Below are 21754 nucleotides of genomic sequence, written 5' to 3'. Positions count from 1 at the left end.
TATTAAGTCAGCTAAAAATTAAAGAATAAGTTAAAAGGCAATAAGTATAGCTTCAATGAAGTAAAAATATCTCGTTTGTTAATCTAATTGAATAAGGTTCAATTGAGATTCTTAGGAGGCTTCCCGTTGTTGGGCATCTCAAGGTCATCGTCATCTCGAGGAATAAAACGGCAACAGAACCAGTGATTCTTCCACACAATGCTTATTTCTTTAATGGGTATGCCTTTTGTTTCTGGTAGAAACAAGTATATAAACATGGACATAACAAAGATGAACAAGGCAAAGAATAGGAAGATCCCGAACTTGAGGTGGCAAAGCATGGCGAGGAAGGTTTGAGCCACGATGAAAGTGCAAACCATGCTGACTGATACGTTGATACTTTGTGCTGCAGAACGGATCTCCAAAGTGAAGATCTCGCTTGGCACGAGCCAACCGAGTGGACCCCACGACCAAGCAAAGCACACACATACAAACATATGAAGACCACAATCAACATTGCATACCATTGAGGAAGTTCTGATGATGTGTTGCCACTAACACCAAACTTAACTCCTATGAAAACCGCGACAACTACTTGACAGATGAACATCTGAACTCCGCCTTCTAGGAAAAGGATCCTTCTACCCCACCTATCGAGACTTAAGGAATTTAGCATTGCGTTCTTGTCTTCGGACAAGTGGGAGATTGAAGGAATTATGTCCTTAGACATTTCCGGCAATTACTAAATATAAATAGGATTTAATTATGAACATAATAAGTTAATTATTTTAGTAATCATATTTACTTGCTAGAGAATAAATGTGATTAGTAGGACAATATTGATTGGAATTACAACTAAAATATATTAATCCTATAAGGTCACACATATAAGCACTAATTGGAATGGGCCCAAAAGGCCCGATGGCAATCGGTCTATTAAGGGAAAGAATGTTGGGCTTTGGTTTTGTGTTAACCTAAAACTCTCACATTATAATAGTTATAATGTCAGGGATTTAGAAATTACGTAATTCAATATCTGACAAAAGGAAAACACAAAAGCCCTAATTCTTATTCTCTGAAACGCCGTTCTTCCCAAACAAAGCAAGAGATTGATCGTGATCGTTCTCTTCCGTACTAGCATACGTGGGATTCAATTGGTGCTTGTGGACTAAGTAGAGGAGTAACAAGTGGGGCTCTAAGATCTTCGAAGCTTGCATACGAACGGGAGAACACGCTACAAAGGTGATTATTCTTTCGACTTAATCTGATCTATACTATTGTTATGCATGAGATCCTGTGATAGATGTTAGGAAATTGTGTCCTGAAATTCCGCTTTATGCATCTATATGTTCCTACAGTGGTATCAGTTTTAGCCTCTTGCATAATATTTTATGATCATGATTGTAAGCTACATTATTATTTTGATTCAATTAAGGGAAGATTTATTTATGGCTTGAATTTGAAAAATTAATATATGATATTAATTGATTGGAATCATTAAATCGTGATTTAATTAATTTTTGCTCAAAATAAATTTATAAAATTCCGAAATTTTTATCACAGGGTCGAAATTAACAGTAAATATCACATAAAAATTTTCTAATTTTTTAAAATTAAATTCGTCAGATTTTAAATTATTTATTGGTTAATAAGATTAATCATGGAAATAATTTGTTAACAATTAAAGATTTGATTTTTAATTTGTTAAATAAATCTACTGATTATCCCCTAATTTTTATACAACAGGCGAAATTTTTTGGTAAATTTTTAACTAATTTTCGGAATTTTGGTATATTAATTATTGAATTTGGTTAATTTTTATGTTTAATTCGATTAATCATAAAATTTAAGGATAACAATTAAAATTCTTGATTTTATTTGTTAAGAAAATTCAATAGATCAGCCTGGTAATTTATTTCGAATTTTTCGGAAAATAATTGTTATTTTTCTGAATTTTTTGAATACAATTAGATAATTATGCCCTAAATCTTGAATTCTTATTAGATTTAATTTTAATAAAGATTCTAAATTGAAATCTAACTTATAACAACCCTAAAATTCAGTTTAAGGTTTGTTAATTTATTCAAATTTTTGCCATAATTTTCGGATTATCATACCTAATTAAATTCCTAATCTTTAAACAAAAGTTGGATAAAGATTAGTTTATTGTTACACAATTTAATGGAATTGCCCACCATGGTGTTAGGTTATGATACATATGACAATACATAAATCATGCGAAAAAACCATAAAACCAGGAAAGCATATTATTCACACATAATCATTTAGCATAGTATAGATGCATACACTTTGTAGCGTGCCTTCCCTAGCTGCGCCCGAACCGAACAAGAACAAGTCTTTTGGACACCAAGTGTCGTCCCTCCGTAGATAGTCCACAGTACGTCCGGATCCGCCTCAAGATTGACCAACTAGAATCGCCCTTAAGGTACTTAGGAATTTTCGGCTATTAGTGCAAGAGAGTGGCTGAATTTTCTTTCAAAAACTTACCCTTTGAATACTTCAATCGTTCGTATAAATTATGACCCTAGGCCCTTATTTATAGAGGTTTGGAAAGGGAATTGGAATCCTAGTAGGATACGATTTAATTAAACTTAGAATCCTACAAGGACTCTAATTAATTAAATAATCCTAATAGAAATAGGAGTTTAATCATACACCAAATCCTAATAGATTTAGGAATTGTGCATGGACTCAAACACACACGCACGGAGCCACGAAGGCACCCGCACGCATGCGCTCGGCCCACGCAGCCCACGCTGGGCAGCACTGCCTTGGCGCGCTGGGCCTGCCTTGCGGTGGGCCTGGCGCTGCCTTGGGCTGGGCGTGCGCGCGTCCTTGCTTGCTGGGCGATGGCCTGGCTTCGTGCTGGGCCTTCGTCCGGCAGGCCTCGTCCGATGCTTATTCGTACGATACGCTTCCGATTAAATTCCCGGTTCCGGAATTCATTTCCGATACGAACAATATTTAATATTTCCGATTCCGGAATTAATTTCCGTTTCGAACAAATATTTAATATTTCCGTTTCCGGAATTATTTTCCGATTCCGATAATATTTCCGATTCTTACAATATTTCCGTTTCCAGCAATATTTCCGATTCCGGCAATATTTCCATTTCCGATAATATTTTCCGATACGTACCATGTTTCCGTTTCCGGTAACATCTACGACTTGGATAATATTTATATTTCCGATACGATCCATATTTCCGTTTCCGACAATATCACCGTTTCCGGAGTATTCATTTCTTGCTTGTGACGATCTCAGCTCCCACTGAAACCAAGATCCGTCGATTCCGAATATCCATAGATAGAGTATTTAATGCCATTAAATACTTGATCCGTTTACGTACTATTTGTGTGACCCTACGGGTTCAGTCAAGAGTAAGCTGTGGATTAATTTCATTAATTCCACTTGAACTGAAGCGGCCTATAGCTAGGCATTCAGCTCACTTGATCTCACTGAATTATTAACTTGTTAATTAATACTGAACCGCATTTATTAGACTTAACATTGAATGCATACTTGGACCAAGGGCATTATTTCCTTCACATGGCTGGGTGGCCACCACCCTCGACGGTGGAGCCACGGTGGAGGGTGAATTAGGGTAGTGTTCCGGCAGAAGAAGGGGCGGCGGCAGGCGGCATCAAGGGCGGTAGTAAGGGCGGCGTGTGACGCTGCCTTTGCGCCTGCATCGCTGGTTGGCTTGTCTGCCGGCGTCGACCGGCGAGGCCTGGCTGCTGGCGTCGACCGGCGAGGTCTGATTGCTAGCTTCGACCGGCGTGACTGGGTTTTGGCCTTCGTGCTTCACGGCGAGGCACTGCCGGCTTCTGCTGGTGGCTGTTTTCGACTGGGGAAGTTTATCCAGCCAGAAAGATGGCCGGCGGCCTTCGTGGTTGCTGGCCGGCGTGGCTGGATTATCCGTGGAAATGACCCGGGGATGGTGGCTTCAGGCCGGCGGCCCTGGTGGTTGCTGGCCTGCGGTGCTAGTGAGTCTTCAGGGGTTATTAATATAGAATACTGCTAGTTGGTATACTGCTCGTTTCTTAAACCATATTGGCAGTTTCATTAAAAACAAAATCTCATTTTCCTAAATTAGTTTGGAAAAGTGCCAAAGTGGATTGTTACAAATTGAATTAATTTAAAAGTTTGAGTAATTTGATTTATTTTAATCGGAAAATCAGATTTTCTATTTGAGCATAATTCCTAATTTTCAATAAATGCAAATTCTTGATTAATGAGATTATTCTAGCCATATTTAAATAAGTAATTGAATTAAAATAATAAAGTTTCCTAAGTAATGTTAAACTTAAATTGTTTAAGTTTTTATAATTATTTTGGAAATGTTATTTGCCTATTAACAGTTAATAAGTAAATAATTTTTGTTTAATATAGTTTGATATTACATGCGTGTATGGAATATATATGATATTTTGTTACAGGCAAGTGACTAGTATGGCCCAAAATAGGATAGAAAATACGATCTGCGTATCGTTTTGTATTCTTGTAAATTTTGAAATACGATCTGCGCATCGTTTTGTATTGTTGTAATTTAATTTAAAAGTTTAAATTAGATTATAAAGTTCGTATTATGAGCTCGATGGAGTAAGAAGGTTCAATCAGAAATTCAAGGATGGAGATCCAAGAAAGATGAACAGGAACCCAAGAAGATTTGAGCTTATTTTTTAGGGGCCATACTAGGATCACATTTATTTTTATGCATTTTATATTTCCTTAAAATGCTTATTGAGTTTATGTATGTGGTTATTTAAAGCAATGTGTTCACTTTTAATTAACCAACATAGTAAACTTAGGTCCCAAATAATATTGAGTTTATGTGCTTTTCCATACAACACCTATAAAGCCTTAGATCATGAGTAATAGGTTCTGCCAAAGCAAGGTGTTGCTTATAATTCCGGGGATAGTAGGGTAGGTTTTTGAAACTTACATGTTAATGTTTGGTTTAACTCAACAAAACTATCAAAAGACAAAGTTTTGGGTTTTGAAGCTAGGAGATAGGAAAATACAAAGAGTTGTTAACCTGTCTACCAAGAGTTATAATCAATTATAATTAGTAAAATGTTTACTTACCTCAAATACTATAAATTAAAGTAGCAGGGTCAAAGTCCGTTTGATTGTAGTGGGAGGGGATCTTGGTTAATTCTTTATTCAACGGGGACTTCTAATTTTGAATAAAGGGTAGTAGTGAATTGAATTTGTTTAATTGCTACTTTTGATAAACATTATATTGAATCTTGCTTTACTATTTTGTTGTAGTTATCATGTCTAGTACAAACGACAACTCTACTTTTAACTTGTGCCCTCTAATTGAAAACAAACTGAATGCACACAACTTCCTACAATGGGAAAAGGCTATGAGAATTGTTCTCAGATCGAAAGGAAAAGAAAGTGTTCTTGACAATCCACTCCCTCTTGAACCCTTGCCAGAAAATGCTACTGAAGCTCAATGTCGAGCTAAACAAACTCTCCAGGATAACTCTCTGCAAGTAACATGTTTGATGCTTGCTTGCATGGAACCAGAGTATCAAAAGCGTTTTGATGGTCTGGATGCCTACACAATAATCCAGCAACTGAAAACTTTGTTTCAGAAGAATGCTAGATTAGGGAGGTTGCATAATATGATGGTTCAGGACGAGGGGAACTTACCTGGTGAACCTGAACATAATGATGTTCTAATGGTCAAGAGAAGTAAGCAGTTCAAGAGTATCAATGTCATAGAAGTTAATTTAGCTACAACTACTTCTTGGGTATTTGATACCGCTTGTGGGTCGCACATTATTGGTAATGTGCAAGGGCTAAAAAGAAGTAGAAGCTTGAGCAAAGGCGAAGTAGATCTCCGAGTAGGCAATGGAGCAAGAGTTGCTGCTTTAGCTGTAGGAGATTATAGTTTACGCTTGCATTCTGGTTTAATACTAGAACTATATAATTGTTATTACGTTCCAGTTATTACCAAGAACATAATTTCGATTCCAATTTTGGATTCGGAAGGTTTTTCATTTCAAATTATGAATAAGTGTTGTTCAGCATATTTGAATGGTATGTTCTATGTCTCTGCTAAATTATCAAATGGTTTATATGTACTAGACTTACAAAACCATATCTATCGCATAGAAAACAAGAAACACAAACCAAATGATTTGAACCCTACTTACCTATGGCATTGTCGATTAGGCCACATAAGCTCAAAGCGCATAGAGAAACTTCATAAGGATGGAATTCTCAAATCATTTGATTTTGAATCATTTGAAGTATGTGAGTTTTGCTTAATGGGAAAAATGACAAAGTCTCCACTCACAGGCTCAAGTGAAAGGGCCAATGATCTTTTAGCCCTCATACATACTGATGTTTGCGGACCTATGAGTACTTTGGCTAGGGGAGGGTACGGGTATTTCATTACTTTTACTGATGATGTGAGCAGATTTGGATATGTTTACCTCATGCGGCATAAGTCGGAATCCTTTGAAAAGTTCAAGGAATTCCAAAATGAAGTACAAAACCAACTTGGAAAGAAAATTAAAGCATTGCGATCCGATCGTGATGGTGAATATTTATCTCAAGAGTTTGGTGATCATTTGAAAGATTGTGGCATACTTTCGCAATTGACTCCACCAGGGACACCACAGTTGAATGGGGTTTCCGAAAGAAGGAACCGAACTCTATTAGATATGGTTCGGTCCATGATGAGTCTTGCTAACCTTCCTGCCTCATTTTGGGGATTTGCGCTTGAAATAGCGGCATTCACACTCAACAGAGCTCCGTCCAAAGCAGTAGAAAAGACGCCATATGAGATGTGGACTGGAAAAGTTCCAAAATTGTATTTTCTAAGGACATGGGGTTGTGAAGTTTATGTAAAACGTTTACTTTCCGATAAGCTTTCACCCAAGTCCGATAAGTGTCTTTTTGTGGGTTACCCAAAACAGACTAAGGGATACTACTTCTACAACCTAAGAGAAAACAAAGTGTTTGTTGCTCGCGATGGTGTCTTTCTGGAAAAGGAGTTTATTTCCAGAAAAACAAGTGGGAGTAATGTATATCTCGAAGAAATTCGAGATGAGCAACAGATGGATGAGGTTCACACCTCGTCAGAGACGACCCAGCATGAAAATGCTTAGGAGGCGGTGCATTCCATTCATGCGCCTTCTACCGTCCCACTTGGAGATAATCCATGCGAAGTCCCTCAACCTAATGAGGTGGAAACTTCTCCTGTTGTTCCCCAGCGTAGGTCTAGTAGGACCGTCATTCCGTCAAAGAGATATATTGATTTCCTTTTGACTGAAAGTTCTGAAATAGAGATTTTAGAACATGAGGAACCTACTAGCTACACAAATGCTTTGACGAGTCAAGACTCCGAGAAATGGCTTGAAGCCATGAGATCCGAAATGGATTCGATGTTTGAAAATCAAGTATGGGACTTGGTTGCTTTGCCTGATGGGGTTAAACCCATAGGTTGCAAATGGATTTTCAAACTGAAAAAGGACAAAGATGGAAACATTGATGTCTTTAAGGCAAGACTAGTGGCAAAAGGTTTTAGACAAATTCCTGGTATTGACTATGATGAAACCTTCTCACCAGTAGCCATGCTGAAATCCATCAGGATAATTCTTGCGATTGCTGCCTTTCATGACTATGAGATCTGGCAGATGGACGTCAAAACCGCTTTCTTGAATGGGTTCTTGAAAGAGGATGTGTACATGACACAACCACAAGGTTTTGAAGATCCAAACAGTCCAAGAAAAGTTTGCAAGCTTAAGAAGTCCATTTATGGGCTTAAGCAAGCATCCCGGAGTTGGAACCTCAGATTTGATGAGGCAGTCAAATCTTTTGGCTTCCTTAGAAATGAAGAGGAATCTTGTATATACAAGAAGTTGAGTGGGAGTAGTATTTCTTTCCTAGTCTTGTATGTGGATGACATACTTCTCATAGGAAACGACAAGACCATGCTTGAGTCAGTCAAGGAATGGCTTAAAAGTTGTTTTTCCATGAAAGACCTAGGAGAAGCTGAATACATCTTGGGAATAAGGATCCATAGAGATAGATCCAAAAGGCTGATTGGACTTAGCCAAGAGACTTATATTGATAAGGTTCTTGCAAGGTTCAAGCTGGAAAACTCCAAAAGAGGTTTCATTCCCATGCAACATGGCATTTCACTTGGCAAGACTCAGTGTCCTTCGACACCTGATGAGGTCAAGCGCATGAGTAATGTTCCTTATGCCTCTGCAGTAGGGTCCATTATGTATGCCATGGTATGCACTCGACCGGATGTTGCATATGCTTTGAGTATGTGCAGCAGATACCAGTCAAACCCAGGAGAGGCGCACTGGATGGCAGCAAAGAATATCCTTAAGTACTTAAGAAGGACTAAGGATAATTTCTTGGTCTATGGTGGAGATAATGAGTTGGTTGCCACTGGATACACCGATGCAAGCTTCCAAAGTGACAAAGATGATTTCCGATCACAATCTGGTTTCATATTTTGTCTCAATGGAGGGGCTGTGAGCTGGAAGAGTTCTAAGCAGAGTACCGTCGCAGATTCTACAACAGAGGCTGAGTATATTGCAGCAAGTGATGCAGCAAAAGAAGCTGTTTGGATCAAAAAGTTCATTAGTGAACTTGGTGTAGTTCCTAGCATTGAAAATGGCATTGAGTTGTATTGTGACAACAATGGTGCCATTTCCCAGTCCAAGGAACCCAAATCGCACCAAAAATCCAAACATGTGCTCAGGAGATTCCATCTTATTCGAGAGATCGTTGAAAGAGGGGATGTGAAAGTAAGCAAGGTTCATACTGAGGATAACGTGGCTGATCCTCTGACTAAACCGCTTGCTCAACCTAAGCATGAGAGTCATACTAGGTCTATGGGGCTTAGGCATATGGGAGAATGGCTTTAGTTTGTTTACTTTATGTTTACAATTGTAAAGGCATTTATTATGCTTTGAATGTTTATCAATAAAAGTTCATTCTTATTTAATTGTTGGGTTTAGTATTAAATAAAATGTCCAAATAACTTGTGTTTTCAAATAGGATTATCGAAAACGTTTTGATAATGGAACCCTATAAAGTGAACTGAAATCACAACTTATTAAGTCCCTAGTCTAAATCACTAAATTGGACATAAGTGATTTATGTGAAGACTAGCATGTAATTAATTGATAGTGCAGTTCCATGGGCTATAGAGACATAGGGATGTCTAATTGATTATATGGATGTATACTTGATGCATTGAGAATTGACCTAACTAGATTCTAAAACTAGAATCAAACTTCTATATTTAGTGGATTCCTTAGACATGAGTATGTCTTAATAACCACGAGGCAATTAGTTTAACTTTGACGATGTTAAACGCTGCGCCGTAAAAGGAGGTTATAAAGGCAGTGATCAGGTGGGCTAAGAATTGAGTGGGAGTTATGGTCATACAAGAGTGAATAAGTCCTCCTATTTGATAGGAATGGTGTCTGGGCCTCTTGATGAACGAGAACTGAAAATTGCATGGCCATGCGGAATGGGATTAAAATGTTAATCTTTATTTGAACAGTTCGAACTCGGCGATCAAGAAACTAGAATTTGAGAATAACAGTGTGTTATCAAATTTTGGCATTAAGAGACTTAAGGAATTTAGCATTGCGTTCTTGTCTTCGGACAAGTGGGAGATTGAAGGAATTATGTCCTTAGACATTTCCGGCAATTACTAAATATAAATAGGAATTAATTATGAAGATAATAAGTTAATTATTTTAGTAATCATATTTACTTGCTAGAGAATAAATGTGATTAGTAGGACAATATTTATTGGACCTACAACTAAAATATATTAATCATATAAGGTCACACATATAAGCACTAATTGGAATGGGCCCAAAAGGCCCGATGGCAATCGGTCTATTAAGGGAAAGAATGTTGGGCTTTGGTTTTGTGTTAACCTAAAACTCTCACATTATAATAGTTATAATGTCAGGGATTTAGAAATTACGTAATTCAATATCTGACAAAAGGAAAACACAAAAAGCCCTAATTCTTATTCTCTGAAACGTCGTTCTTCCCAAACAAAGCAAGAGATTGATCGTGATCGTTCTCTTCCGTACTAGCATACGTGGGATTCAATTGGTGCTTGTGGACTAAGTAGAGGAGCAACAAGTGGGGCTCTAAGATCTTCGAAGCTTGCATACGAACGGGAGAACACGCTACAAAGGTGATTATTCTTTCGACTTAATCTGATCTATATTATTGTTATGCATGAGATCCTGTGATAGATGTTAGGAAATTGTTTCCTGAAATTCCGCTTTATGCATCTATATGTTCCTACACTATCAACACCATAGATGGACACCAATGTGGCAAAGACATTGAAAGCACCAGTGATCACAGATGACATGAGGGAAGCATTGTTATGAAACCCGATAGTCTTGAACAGGACGGGGGCATAGAACATGATCACATTGATACCTGTAAACTGTTGGAAGAAAGGAATTGCAATAGCCATTGTGAGATGAGGTCGGTACTTGTTTAGTAAGATATTTTTCCATGGATTTTCCACCTTGTTTGAGGCCTCACTAGCTTCAACCATGTCATTGAACTCCATGTCTACTTGTTTGATTCCTCGAATCCTTCTAAGGTTCGCGATGGCCTTGTTATGCATCCCTCGTTCAACCAAGGAGTTTGGGGTGTCAGGGAGGATGATGGATCCAACAATGATGATCATAGCCGGCACTGTGGCTCCTCCTAAGCTCAACCTCCAACCCCAGTCATCAATTTTGGCAAAAAAATAGTTGGCAACATTGGCCACTAAAATGCCAATTGTGATTGAGAGTTGGAAGACGATGTTGAGTGCTCCTCTGTACTTGTACGGTGCCATCTCTGCTAAGTAAAGTGGTATTGCCTGTTGTGATCACACTAATTAAGCATATACAACCTCCGTTTCAAAATTATCTTTGCACTTTCCACATTAGTCTATGATTTGTTCATTCTGTTTTATATTACTTTTCTTACATAAAAATTTACTATCTTACCCCACAACATTTTAAAACGGACGTAGTATAACAATATAAATCTAAAAGACTCATGTTTATCAATCAACCTAATTAATACTCCCTCCGTCCCTTAATACTCGCACCGGTTTGACCGATGCGGAGTTTAAGACACTTGAATTGACTTATTAATTCAATAGTGTTAGTTGATAGTGAAGTATTTTTTTTAATATAGTTAGTGGGAAATGTGTAAGGGATGGAGAGTGTTGAGTGGGATATGTGAATTTTTAAATGATTTTTTGTAGGAATAGTGGTGTAGGTGGGTTAATAGGTAAGTGTGAGAAATAATATAATATTGATAAGAATTTTCATTTATAGAAACGATTCAAGTATTAAGGGACGACCCAAAAAGGAAAGCGGTGCGAATATTAAGGGACGGAGGGAGTATACTACTATACTAGAAATACTAGTATAAATATGACAACCTTTTCCGGACACTTTAAAATAGAACTCTGTGTATGCGTATACTAATTTTTACCCGTCAAGAAAAAAGTATAAACTTTTGTAGAAGTGAAAAACAACCCAACTGTTCTATGAACATAAAGTGACACGTACAAACCAATAACTCGTCTATACATAATAGATCAACTTTTTTTTTGAGAAGCGTTGTACATGATTTTTTTTTTTAGGTATACTTATAGAATAACCTTTAGTATACCTAACTCTAGATATATCCGGAAATAAGATGGAGATTCTCTAAGTACTGACGTATGAGGCATATACTCAGATCAATAAAAATGCGCGCACATTTTAAAAAATTCAAGTTAATTTGTTAAATAAGTAATTAGTTACCTGATTAGCAAATCCAACACCTAAACCAAGTAGCGTGCGGCCAATAATAAGCATAGTTAAATCCTAACACTTTAAAACATGTAAACTTGGATTTACTATTGCAGCAATAGTGTTTTGTCATTTTTGCCCCCACTCATATCTCTGTATTACTCATATTGCCCTTCTTTCCAGCTTATGCCACGTGGCTTCTTCATCCAGCGTTGAGTTCGTGCCACCTCTCTCTCTTCAGTCTTCACTTCCACTGCTTCCCTTCCTCTTTGTTCTTTTGGGGTTTCCCCCTTTCCTCTTCGCCATTTCGGTAGTTTCATTTCTGATATGCCCAGTTGATTTCCCTTTTTTCTTCCCTTTCACTGCATACTTTCAAACTTTCGTTGTGTCTCCTTCCTCCCTTGTCTTCCACTTCTGATCTTCACATCCAACTCCATGTTTTGGAGATCTGAACTGGAAGAGAAGGAAGGGGAGGAACCGTCGTGGAGTATTTCTCTTAGATATAGGAACTTTTTAATTATTCTGACCTTTGAGTACTATTCACGGACTAATTTCTTCGATGTTGGTGCCGGAGTTGACGACTATGGTTTTTGATGAATATGATACTACAATGGCGGCTAGGGTTTTCGATGAATCTTCTACTGCGGCTATGGTTCTTGATGAAAATCTCAAAGATGAGTATCTCTTTTATTTTCTTACTCTGTGAATTCTCAAAATGGTAGATCTGATTGTGGAATTAATTTCCCCATTTCGTTGCTTTTTAGTTCAATTGGGTGTTTGAATTTGCAGGGTTTAATTGAGCGTTTGGAATCGAGGATTGGATTAAGGTCTGTGAACATTGAATCATACTAGAAGATTGGCTATTCGTTACTCCACTCTTGCTTCCATGGTAGTAAGTTTATGTTCGAGTTTATTCGTAATTTTCAAAAATTGCTGAATCTGGCTCAAGCTCTTGGATATTATTCATTTAAACTAATCTTTTGTAATTGGATTCACAAAGAATTATTTTGGGTGTTTTATTGGAAAATTTGCAAGTCGTGTTTGAATTGGGTGCCTTTTTAGTTGATTTAGGAGGGTTGAGAAAAGCTAATTTGCGTTTCCAAATAATACTTTTGCAGCTTTAAGCTTAGTATTCATTTCAATTAATATGGTGTAATTGGACTTTTATAGAAAACCCTTCGCTTTCTTGGTCTTGCTATGTAACTTTTTTGGTGTGGAATATGCTCCGCATTTCTAAATTGTATGTGTTTTTAGTTGAATGTTATACCAAGGAGGCACAACTTTCAAACCAGCCTATTTTGGTTGTGAGAATTTTGGTTTAGCTGATAGTTGGCACATGGGAAGTTGGGAGCACTTAATGTAGATTGATTGTGAAAACTCTTGAGTCCTGGCTTGGTTTCTAATCAACTTTGATTTAGTAGCTTGATGTAAACTAAATAGCAGGTGTTCGAAATCATGGCTATATGATTTTGGGATTTGGTTAAATGTTGTCACCTTAACTAAGAGTATGTACTTTTTTTTTTGTTTTATGGTTGTACTTCTATAGATGCCCTTACTTGGGTTGCGTTGAGTGATGCAATGAGCATGGATTGACCAACTAGAATTACCACTTAGGCTCCGTCTGGTAGGGTGTAAAACGTTTTTGTGGAAAACAATTTCCTCTTTTCAATCATTCTACGTTGTTTGGTTTGACAAAGGATGAAAAATAATTTTCCATACCTCCCTCAAAGGTGGAAAAACCTTTTTTCCATTAGAAAGGGAAGAAAACACTTTTCACCTTTCCTCCTTACCTCCCTCTCCCTTCTTACTCTAAATTTTCACCATCTTCTCCCATTTTCTTTTGAGGAACCAAATAATATTTTGAACAATCAGAGAACCGGTTGTTGTGATGTTGGTGAAGGCTATGAAAAACCCAAGAAGTGGCTACTGCTGATGCTAATTTTGCATACAACTATAGTTACAACTTACAACCCAGTTGAAGAGTATCTTTCTTTCATCGACAATGCGTACTTCTCTGTGAATGATTTGCTATCTGACTTCCCGATAACACCATCAGAAGCCAAAGGTAAGCTGTAATTTTGGTCTACTATGCATAATATTTAAGTGTCCTATGCAAAATTAGTAAACTAATTATCCAATAACTGTTATAAGACTAATATTATAGGAGAGTTTCCATAAATTAACTGTAAGCATATTAAAAGATGAGGAGAATTGTATGTTATGATGATGCGAGGTTGGGGGTTGAGGGTTTGAACAATTTTCCTTTATTAAGATGGGTTATGTGGAAATGATATTTGGGGTAGCTTATTTTCTGTTTCTCACTGTGTGTTATTCCAATGATAATAATAAGACTTTAAAATATGTTTCATTTACATTTTCAAAACTTAACCTTTAGCCTTATGTTTATTCTTTTGATTTCACTGGAATGGGATATGCTACAAATCCCTCTCCTAATATGGACGTATTGGGGCAAATTTTGTGAAACAAGTCTTTCATTAAGTGCATTAAATAATTTGGAGTAAGGAAATTAATGGACCTTAACAATTTTTTCTCTCGATGTTCGACAACAGGGTAGGTTCTCCATTATTAATAGTGCTCGTAGATCAGGGGATACCGTTTGTGTTTTCCAGCACAATAGTGAGTCATTTTAGACAACCTGCTTATATTGTCATGTAGAGAACTTCATTTTCCACTGAAGTAAAATTTTAAGAGTATCTTTTTTTATGTTTAATTTACTTGCTTTTTCCTCTCTGACTTGCTCTATTTTCGATCCCATTCAAACTGAGTTGGAGAAAGTTTTGAGAGAACAAATTGCCCGGGGTCAACCCAGGACACACAAACCATGGAAGAAAATCATTGTTCTTATGGAGGGTATATACAGTATGGAAAGAGAGTTCGCAAACTTCCCGAGATAGTTGCTATATGCAAAAAATACAAGGTATGGAGGATGAACTTTGCATGATCTGTATTTTTTTTTGGTGATTAATTTCATACACTCTCATTTCTATTTTTGGTTGTATATCTTTTTGTATTTGTAGCTTTTAGGGAAATTGGAAATCTTTCAAAAAGTTTTATGTTTTATTTGACTATCGCAATATGATAACTAAAGCTGGTAATTTTTTAAAACCCAAAGTTGGTTAAAATTACTCATAAAGCATGTTAACCACATGACACGATTAAACACATGTAAACTTGGTTGGGATATGATTTGACCAGTATTTTTAAGACATTACCTGATGTATCATGCAATATTTGTTGCGTTTCCATAACCTGAAATTGACATGAACCAAGACATTAGATCTGGGCAGATGAAACCCGAATTTGCTACGTTAATGGTTACTGGTATGTATTTGTTTCTTTAGCTATAATAAGGGATAAATGGTCTAAGAGAAAATGTTACAAATGCACATATCTTGAGGTTCACATGACAATTTAGGACTAGAAAAAGTTACTAATGCACATATCCTGAGGTTCAAATGACAAATTAGGACTAAATTATATACTTGGAAACATTGCTTGGATGCAAAGATGAAAATGAATCCCGGATGACATTACTGTTGTTTCATCGGGAAATTTTAATATGTCGTCAACCCCTTATGACACTTTTAGAAGCTTCGAATATTTTAGGTGTAAATTGGATATACATCCCATGTTTCTCTCTCCCCATTTCATTTCCGCCATTAATTTTCCTTGGAGGGTCTATTCACCGAGTATAATTTTTTTCTTTCTGCTTCAATAATCCAATTTCCATTATAATTCCATTCATAATTTTTAGAACCACATCTAGGATGAATGATTGTACTAGAATATGTGAAAAGGTTGGTCTAAATGTCATGCTAAGATTTTAGCAGCTCATCATAAACCAACTGAACATCATAGATTATGTTTCTCCATTCAGAATTTTTAGAATCATATCTAGGATGAATGTTTGTACTAGAATATGTGAAAATGTTGGTCTAAATGTCATATCAAGATTTTAGCAGCTCATCATGAACCAATTGAACATCATAGATCCTGTTTCTTGAGTTAAAGGGATCCACGTAATAGTTAATATGAACGACATTTGTCTGTAGATTTATTGCCAATCATACCTTGGATGAAAATAATTGTTACATTCTCTCTTTAATCTTTGGTGGAGTTTTGATGCTTTTGAAATTAAGGCAGGAGGTGACTTCTTGATCTCCTTTCCGCTGTTAGATTGGAGTAAACTGGTCATTTGCTTATGTGGTAATTGTATGCAAGATGAAGTGTTTGAAATAATGTGTTTTGTTGTAACTTGTAAGCCTTGTGGGATGAGTTTGCAACTTCTAATGATGTGTACCTAACAATTGATTCCTTCTCTTTTCTGGTTTGCAAAGTCTATTCCTGGACTGACAAAGTGAGAGACCTCCTTGAAGCTTGTTATCCTATGCATTTCTTGGTTTGATTCAACTTCAGCATTTCCCTCTTTGTTTTAGGCATATATTTATCTGGATGAGGCACACAACATTGGAGCTGTAGAAAACTGATAGAGGTGTCTGTAAGCTCTTAGACGTTAATACGGGCATACGGATGATGTGGATGTCATGATGGGAATTTTCACAAAACCATTTGGATCGTGTGGTGGTTATATTGTTGGCTCAAAGGTTCGATTTACCTCTACATGCAGGTTTGTTGTAGTTGATTAAACCATTGTCAGCTCAATCTAATTTTCATATAATCCCTTGTGATGCAGGAGCTTATTCAATATCTTAAGTACGCATGTCCGACTCATCTTTATGGGACATCAATTTCACCACCAGCTGCACAAAAAATTGTGTGTGCAATTAAGGTTCTTCTTGGAGAGCATGGTTCCAATAGAGGTGTAATATAATAAACCGATCCTTTACTATGCATGTTTACATTGTTTGAAGTAACTTTGTCTTTCATAGTTCTATGTTGACTTACGTTACCATTCATGGATGTCAGGTGATCAAAAGTTGGCTAGAATACGTGAAAACAGTAATTTCTTTCCGGTCAGAACTACAAAAGATGGGTTTTGAGTTCCTCGAGGATAATGACTCCCTGGTAATGCCCATAGTTCTTTACAATCTGTCTAAAATTCTTGCATTTACTAGGCAATGCCTCAAGCAAAATGTGAGCATATTACCATGTCATTATTTGTCTTATTTAAGATTGATTGGTCTAGCTCTTACGAGGTTGGTTTTGTTATTAATTTGTGTCTTGGTGCATAAAATCACAGGTTGTTGTTGTTGTTGTTGTTAGATTGACAGCAACAACACTATTGTTGGCAAGGGAACGTATATACATTTCTGCTTCTCATTCAAGGGAGGACCTTGTTAGGGATCTTAAGGTCAGTGTAATTTCAGGATGTACTTTGTCTCGTTCAGTTTTATTGGTATAACTGATGTATTGACTTTTGAGTTACACCTCTCAAGTAATAAATAATGAATTTATTGAAGATATATCACTGTCATAATATTCTGAGATTAAAGCTGCATTGAATCCCTATTATCTGCTTTGCCGCTCCTTGTTAATTTCTTCTCTTATCTGTTGTTGATATATATATATGAAATACATTTTATGACAGGTATTTCCCATGAAAAGGTTTGAACACCTTGGCTTTTGTATTCAATTTAGAGTGTAAGGATCTGAAGCAATACCATTGAGCCAAGCAACAACCTTTTCTGTGAATTCAGACCTTGGCATCTGCAAAAGATAGTTGATGTGTTGGAACATATAGTTGAGAGGGCCACTACGAAGGAAAATGGTCGATCAAATGGCTCTGGCCAGTATGATGCTATTAATGATGGCAATTCCAGTTCAACTAAGACTTCAACAAGCTCTAAAGGCCTGACATTTGTTGAAGACATTTCTAAGTCCGTTTATGTGAAACAAGCGAAGTGAAAGGTTCTTTTCCTATGTAAAATAATTATTTATAAAAGGGATCTCTAAAGACGAAATATTTCACCCTCTGCATTACATCTTCTGTGTGACAATGTAGCCAACTTACCCTTCTTCTTACAACAGGTCCAACTAATAGCCTGGTCATTTATCCTGATCACCGTGGATATATTGCTCGGTTCATCATGGCATCAACAACCACACTCAGTAAGCCATTTATTTTAGTTTTGAGATGCTACAGCATATATTGCTTGGTCGAAATAATCGGGCGTTGCTCAAGTGGGCTTTCGTTTATGGGTGTTTGTGAGTCTTTTGTTTTATACTTAGAAATGGAAAGAGGTGGAATCTACTTATTAATTTATTTTCTTCTATTCAATATGTTAATGTAACTTACAACTTCAGGAGATATAAACTGTTTAAGAGCGACGATGACGACTTGTGGGAGCTGGAGAAGCTTGAAGTGAGTGGGAGAACTCGTACACTAATTGCTTCAAAGTAAGTTTTTCAGTTATTTTTCTGGACTTTTAATAAAGAAATTTACCAATTCACATGATCCAAATTTTGCTGAATAAAGCAAATCCCAAAATTGGTGTTTAAGAGTAAAAAGTGAGCACCCAAATTAAACTCATCTATGAAATTGAATTAGAACAAATTCTCTCACATATATTCCAAGCAAAAGGGGCTTGAATTTACAACTTTACACTGAATAATCTGTGTAATTGTACTCTGCTTCATTTAGAAAATTTAACGTTACTACCTAATTTTGATAATCAATAGGATGGAGAGGGTTCCATGAGGTGTTTCAGTATGTTTTTAATTTGCCCTAAAACACTGAAAGCAATTTATTGAGCTGTTTACCAGATACCATTAGTGGCTTATTGACTTGGTAAATTGTCTAATTAAACTTTGCAAGGCAACAAGGGAATGTAATAACTGTAACTACTTTTATGTGCGACTCCCCATCATCTAGAAACAATATATTAATTGTAGTTTCATTTATGTAGTATGGATTTAGTTTTTAAGGTGCACCTACATATGCTGCAATGCTCGGTTTCTTACACGTAATGTAGACTGTAGTATAAATATACATTTGAAGATAAATGGCAGTCCTTGAGGGAAAATGAAGTGTTTAGTATGCTCAGTGAGATAGCTTGTAGCAGGGAGCAATATATCATAGATTTGTGGGGGCTATTAATGTTTTTTGTTGATCTTGTGCCTGCTGTATAATTTTGTTTGTAATTCATTCTTATTGTCTCTTCTGTCTTCGCTAAGTTATTTGTTATCAAAATCACTTAGACTTATAAAATTTAAATCACAGCAGTTGTGAATTTTACTTCTGGCATGTACTGCATTTCAATACTACAATTGATTTTTAGTGGTTTAAGTTATAGTAATACATAGATCAAAATAATTCTTGTTCAGGGAGGACTAATGATCTCACATGGAAGTTGATATTTTTGGTCCTTCAGGTAATAGTGTCAAGTTAGTGACCGTTTCTCTTAAGCAGTTTGATTGGAGTCACATGCATTAATTTTGATAATTGATCTGACTCTTGGCTTTGCCTAATGCAGTATACACCTGCCATGGATATATCATATATGGAGCGTTGGTATATGGAGAATTGGTTGTATATGGATATATATAAGGAGCATTGGTTGCATATATGGATATATGGAGCATTGGTTGCATACTTGCATATTGCCATAAGCAGACTGGGAAAACTGTTGTTTCTGGGAAAAAGTGTGGTTCATTAGTTTAGTATGTTCATGTTTTTGTGGCTGGAATCCAAGAACATAAGCTAGCTAACACCTGATATTGTAGGTTTGATAGAGATGATACTTGTGCAAAACAAGTTGCAAGCATCTCAATAGAAGATGAACGTTTTAGAATCTTGTCTATTACATTATAATAGGACTTTATCATGATATTTATCATTTATCATCTTTCTTGCATTAACAATACATGATAAAGATCCGTCTTTTACCGAGATTTTTTACCGGATCATTTTTTGTACCTTGGGGGATCGTGCGCTAGAGTTAAGTGCAAAAGCATTGACGATTGCTCCAAAACAAAAGAGAAGACCTCCAAATAGCATGGATTTTCTTCTACCAAATTAACTTTCTTGTAACAGTTGAAGCAACCAAAGAAGCCAACAAAGCAGCTATATATAATGTAGAAGTAAACAATGTCACTGTCTCACTATCAAATTTACAGTACTGGTTTGTTGATGTATCTAGCTCTTCTTTTTTGTATAGTGATGGAAAAAATTCCTTCAGAAACGATGGCATAGACGTCACACCTCCTATGTTAACCAAAAAAACAAAACACAACATACGTACACCATACCGAGCTAATTAACAACATTAAACATTAATTTGTTAAAACACATACGTATGTAATATCTAGATATATTGTAAGTACGTATTACCTGAAATTCCAATATCGTAACCAAAAATCAAGCCGCCCATACCGGCGACAATGCATGTTGCAAGGACAAAAGGGGTTAAGTTACCGGGATAGTCGTTCTGATGTTGAGGAACAAATCCTCCTGAGGGCTTTGGCATGTTGTTTATGATGTTAATGAACAGATTAGAGGATTAATTAGTGGATTGTAGATAAAGGGATAATATTCATTACATTATTGCAAAGATTTAAAGGGTTATATTTATAATACATAATATAGTATTATAAATATAACCCTTTAAATTTATTAGTGTATGCATATTTTGGAAACTTGACACATTATGTATGCATATTTTGGAAACTTGACACATTACAAAGAGCCAACTTTACACGTACGTTTGATACTTTGATGGATATTGTAGAGGTGGTGCATGCATTGATGTCAAATATGGGAAAGTTGACTTGAACTTCTCATTATTACTGCATGCCTCCATATCGATAAAATATAAGGAGCGGGGATGGAATAAAGGAAATGAAAAAATATATACGGAGTACTTCGTACAGAGGAGGTACTTCATCCGTTTCTGAAAGTTCTTTACGCTTAGAAATATGTGTCCAAATTATGAAAAGTTTGACCGTAAATTTTCACTATTATATACATTAAAACATTATATTTAAGATCTTGTTAGATTGATTTCGGTATGTATTTTTCAGAATATCAAGTTTTATAATTTTTCCATATACAAAATTGAATATATTAGTAGTTAAATATTGCATTAGAGTTCGTGCAAATAGTAATTGTAAAGAACTTTCTGAAACAGAGGTAGTATTTTGTAAGATAAAAAAAATAAAAATGGTAAATTATGGATAATAGTAATACGAAGTGTTTTTCTTTTTCTTTCATTTCCTTTTTTTTTTTTGCTTGGTTTCTTAAGAGCATATGCAGTGGTGAATTGCTACTAACTCACTATACTCTCTCTCCTACTTGTGAGTTGCCTTGCCATTATAGGTGGTAACTCACAACTTTCCCATAGGGAGGGAAAGCCACTACTGCAGAGTCACCTGAACGGTGGGACCCGCGCTGACAAAATCAAATTTTTTGTGCCCGTAATTGGTAAAAAGCAACACTGTTTTCAATATATAAAAAAAGTTGCATTAATTCACACTGACGCACGTCAGAAAATCAAAAAAGCCCATTAGAATTTTGACGTGTGTCCCTTACTGTCATTACCTCCGCACACAAATTACCTTCGGTGTTGATAAAACTAGTTTTTTGACCCGTTCTACGAACGGGGTGATTATAAGTCAAATTTTAATTATAAGATTATATTTATAATGTTTTTTAAGGAAAATTATGTTTATAATTTTGAATAATGGTCATAATTCTTATACCAAAATAAGAAAGCAAGAGGTAAGATAATTAATAAAAAAAAAAGTATCATGAGTATATTCAAGAGTATTATTGGTAGTCATTCACACTCTCAGTATTGATGACTGCTTAGTGCTTACCGCACAATCATCTTTGAATTGAATTTAAGGTTGTGATAATGTACATAAGAGGATTGTGGACCTTGTAATCATACGTAACTTATACTCCGTATTAGGAGTATTTATTTTATTAACAAAAATAAATAAATAAAACTTAATC

The 21754-nt window shown here is 36.1% G+C and overlaps 1 long non-coding RNA gene and 1 pseudogene across 2 annotated transcripts; one reads left to right on the top strand and one right to left on the bottom strand.

Moving 5' to 3' along the window:
• Positions 1 to 98: 98 nt before the first annotated feature.
• On the bottom strand, positions 99 to 20330 carry LOC110781205 (sugar transport protein 1-like; annotated as a pseudogene).
• On the top strand, positions 17030 to 19592 carry LOC110796331 (uncharacterized). Of its 2 annotated transcripts, XR_008919243.1 has the most exons (6): positions 17030 to 17152; positions 17390 to 17709; positions 17804 to 17910; positions 18106 to 18198; positions 19126 to 19172; positions 19275 to 19592. It is a non-coding gene; the product is annotated as an uncharacterized lncRNA (long non-coding RNA). The 2 variants fall into 2 exon arrangements; XR_008919242.1 differs by lacking the exon at positions 19126 to 19172.
• Positions 20331 to 21754: the final 1424 nt, after the last annotated feature.

The sequence above is a fragment of the Spinacia oleracea genome, chromosome 4 (assembly GCF_020520425.1).
Source record: "Spinacia oleracea cultivar Varoflay chromosome 4, BTI_SOV_V1, whole genome shotgun sequence".
NCBI lineage: Eukaryota > Viridiplantae > Streptophyta > Magnoliopsida > Caryophyllales > Amaranthaceae > Spinacia > Spinacia oleracea.
This window is presented reverse-complemented; position numbering and strand designations above follow the sequence as displayed.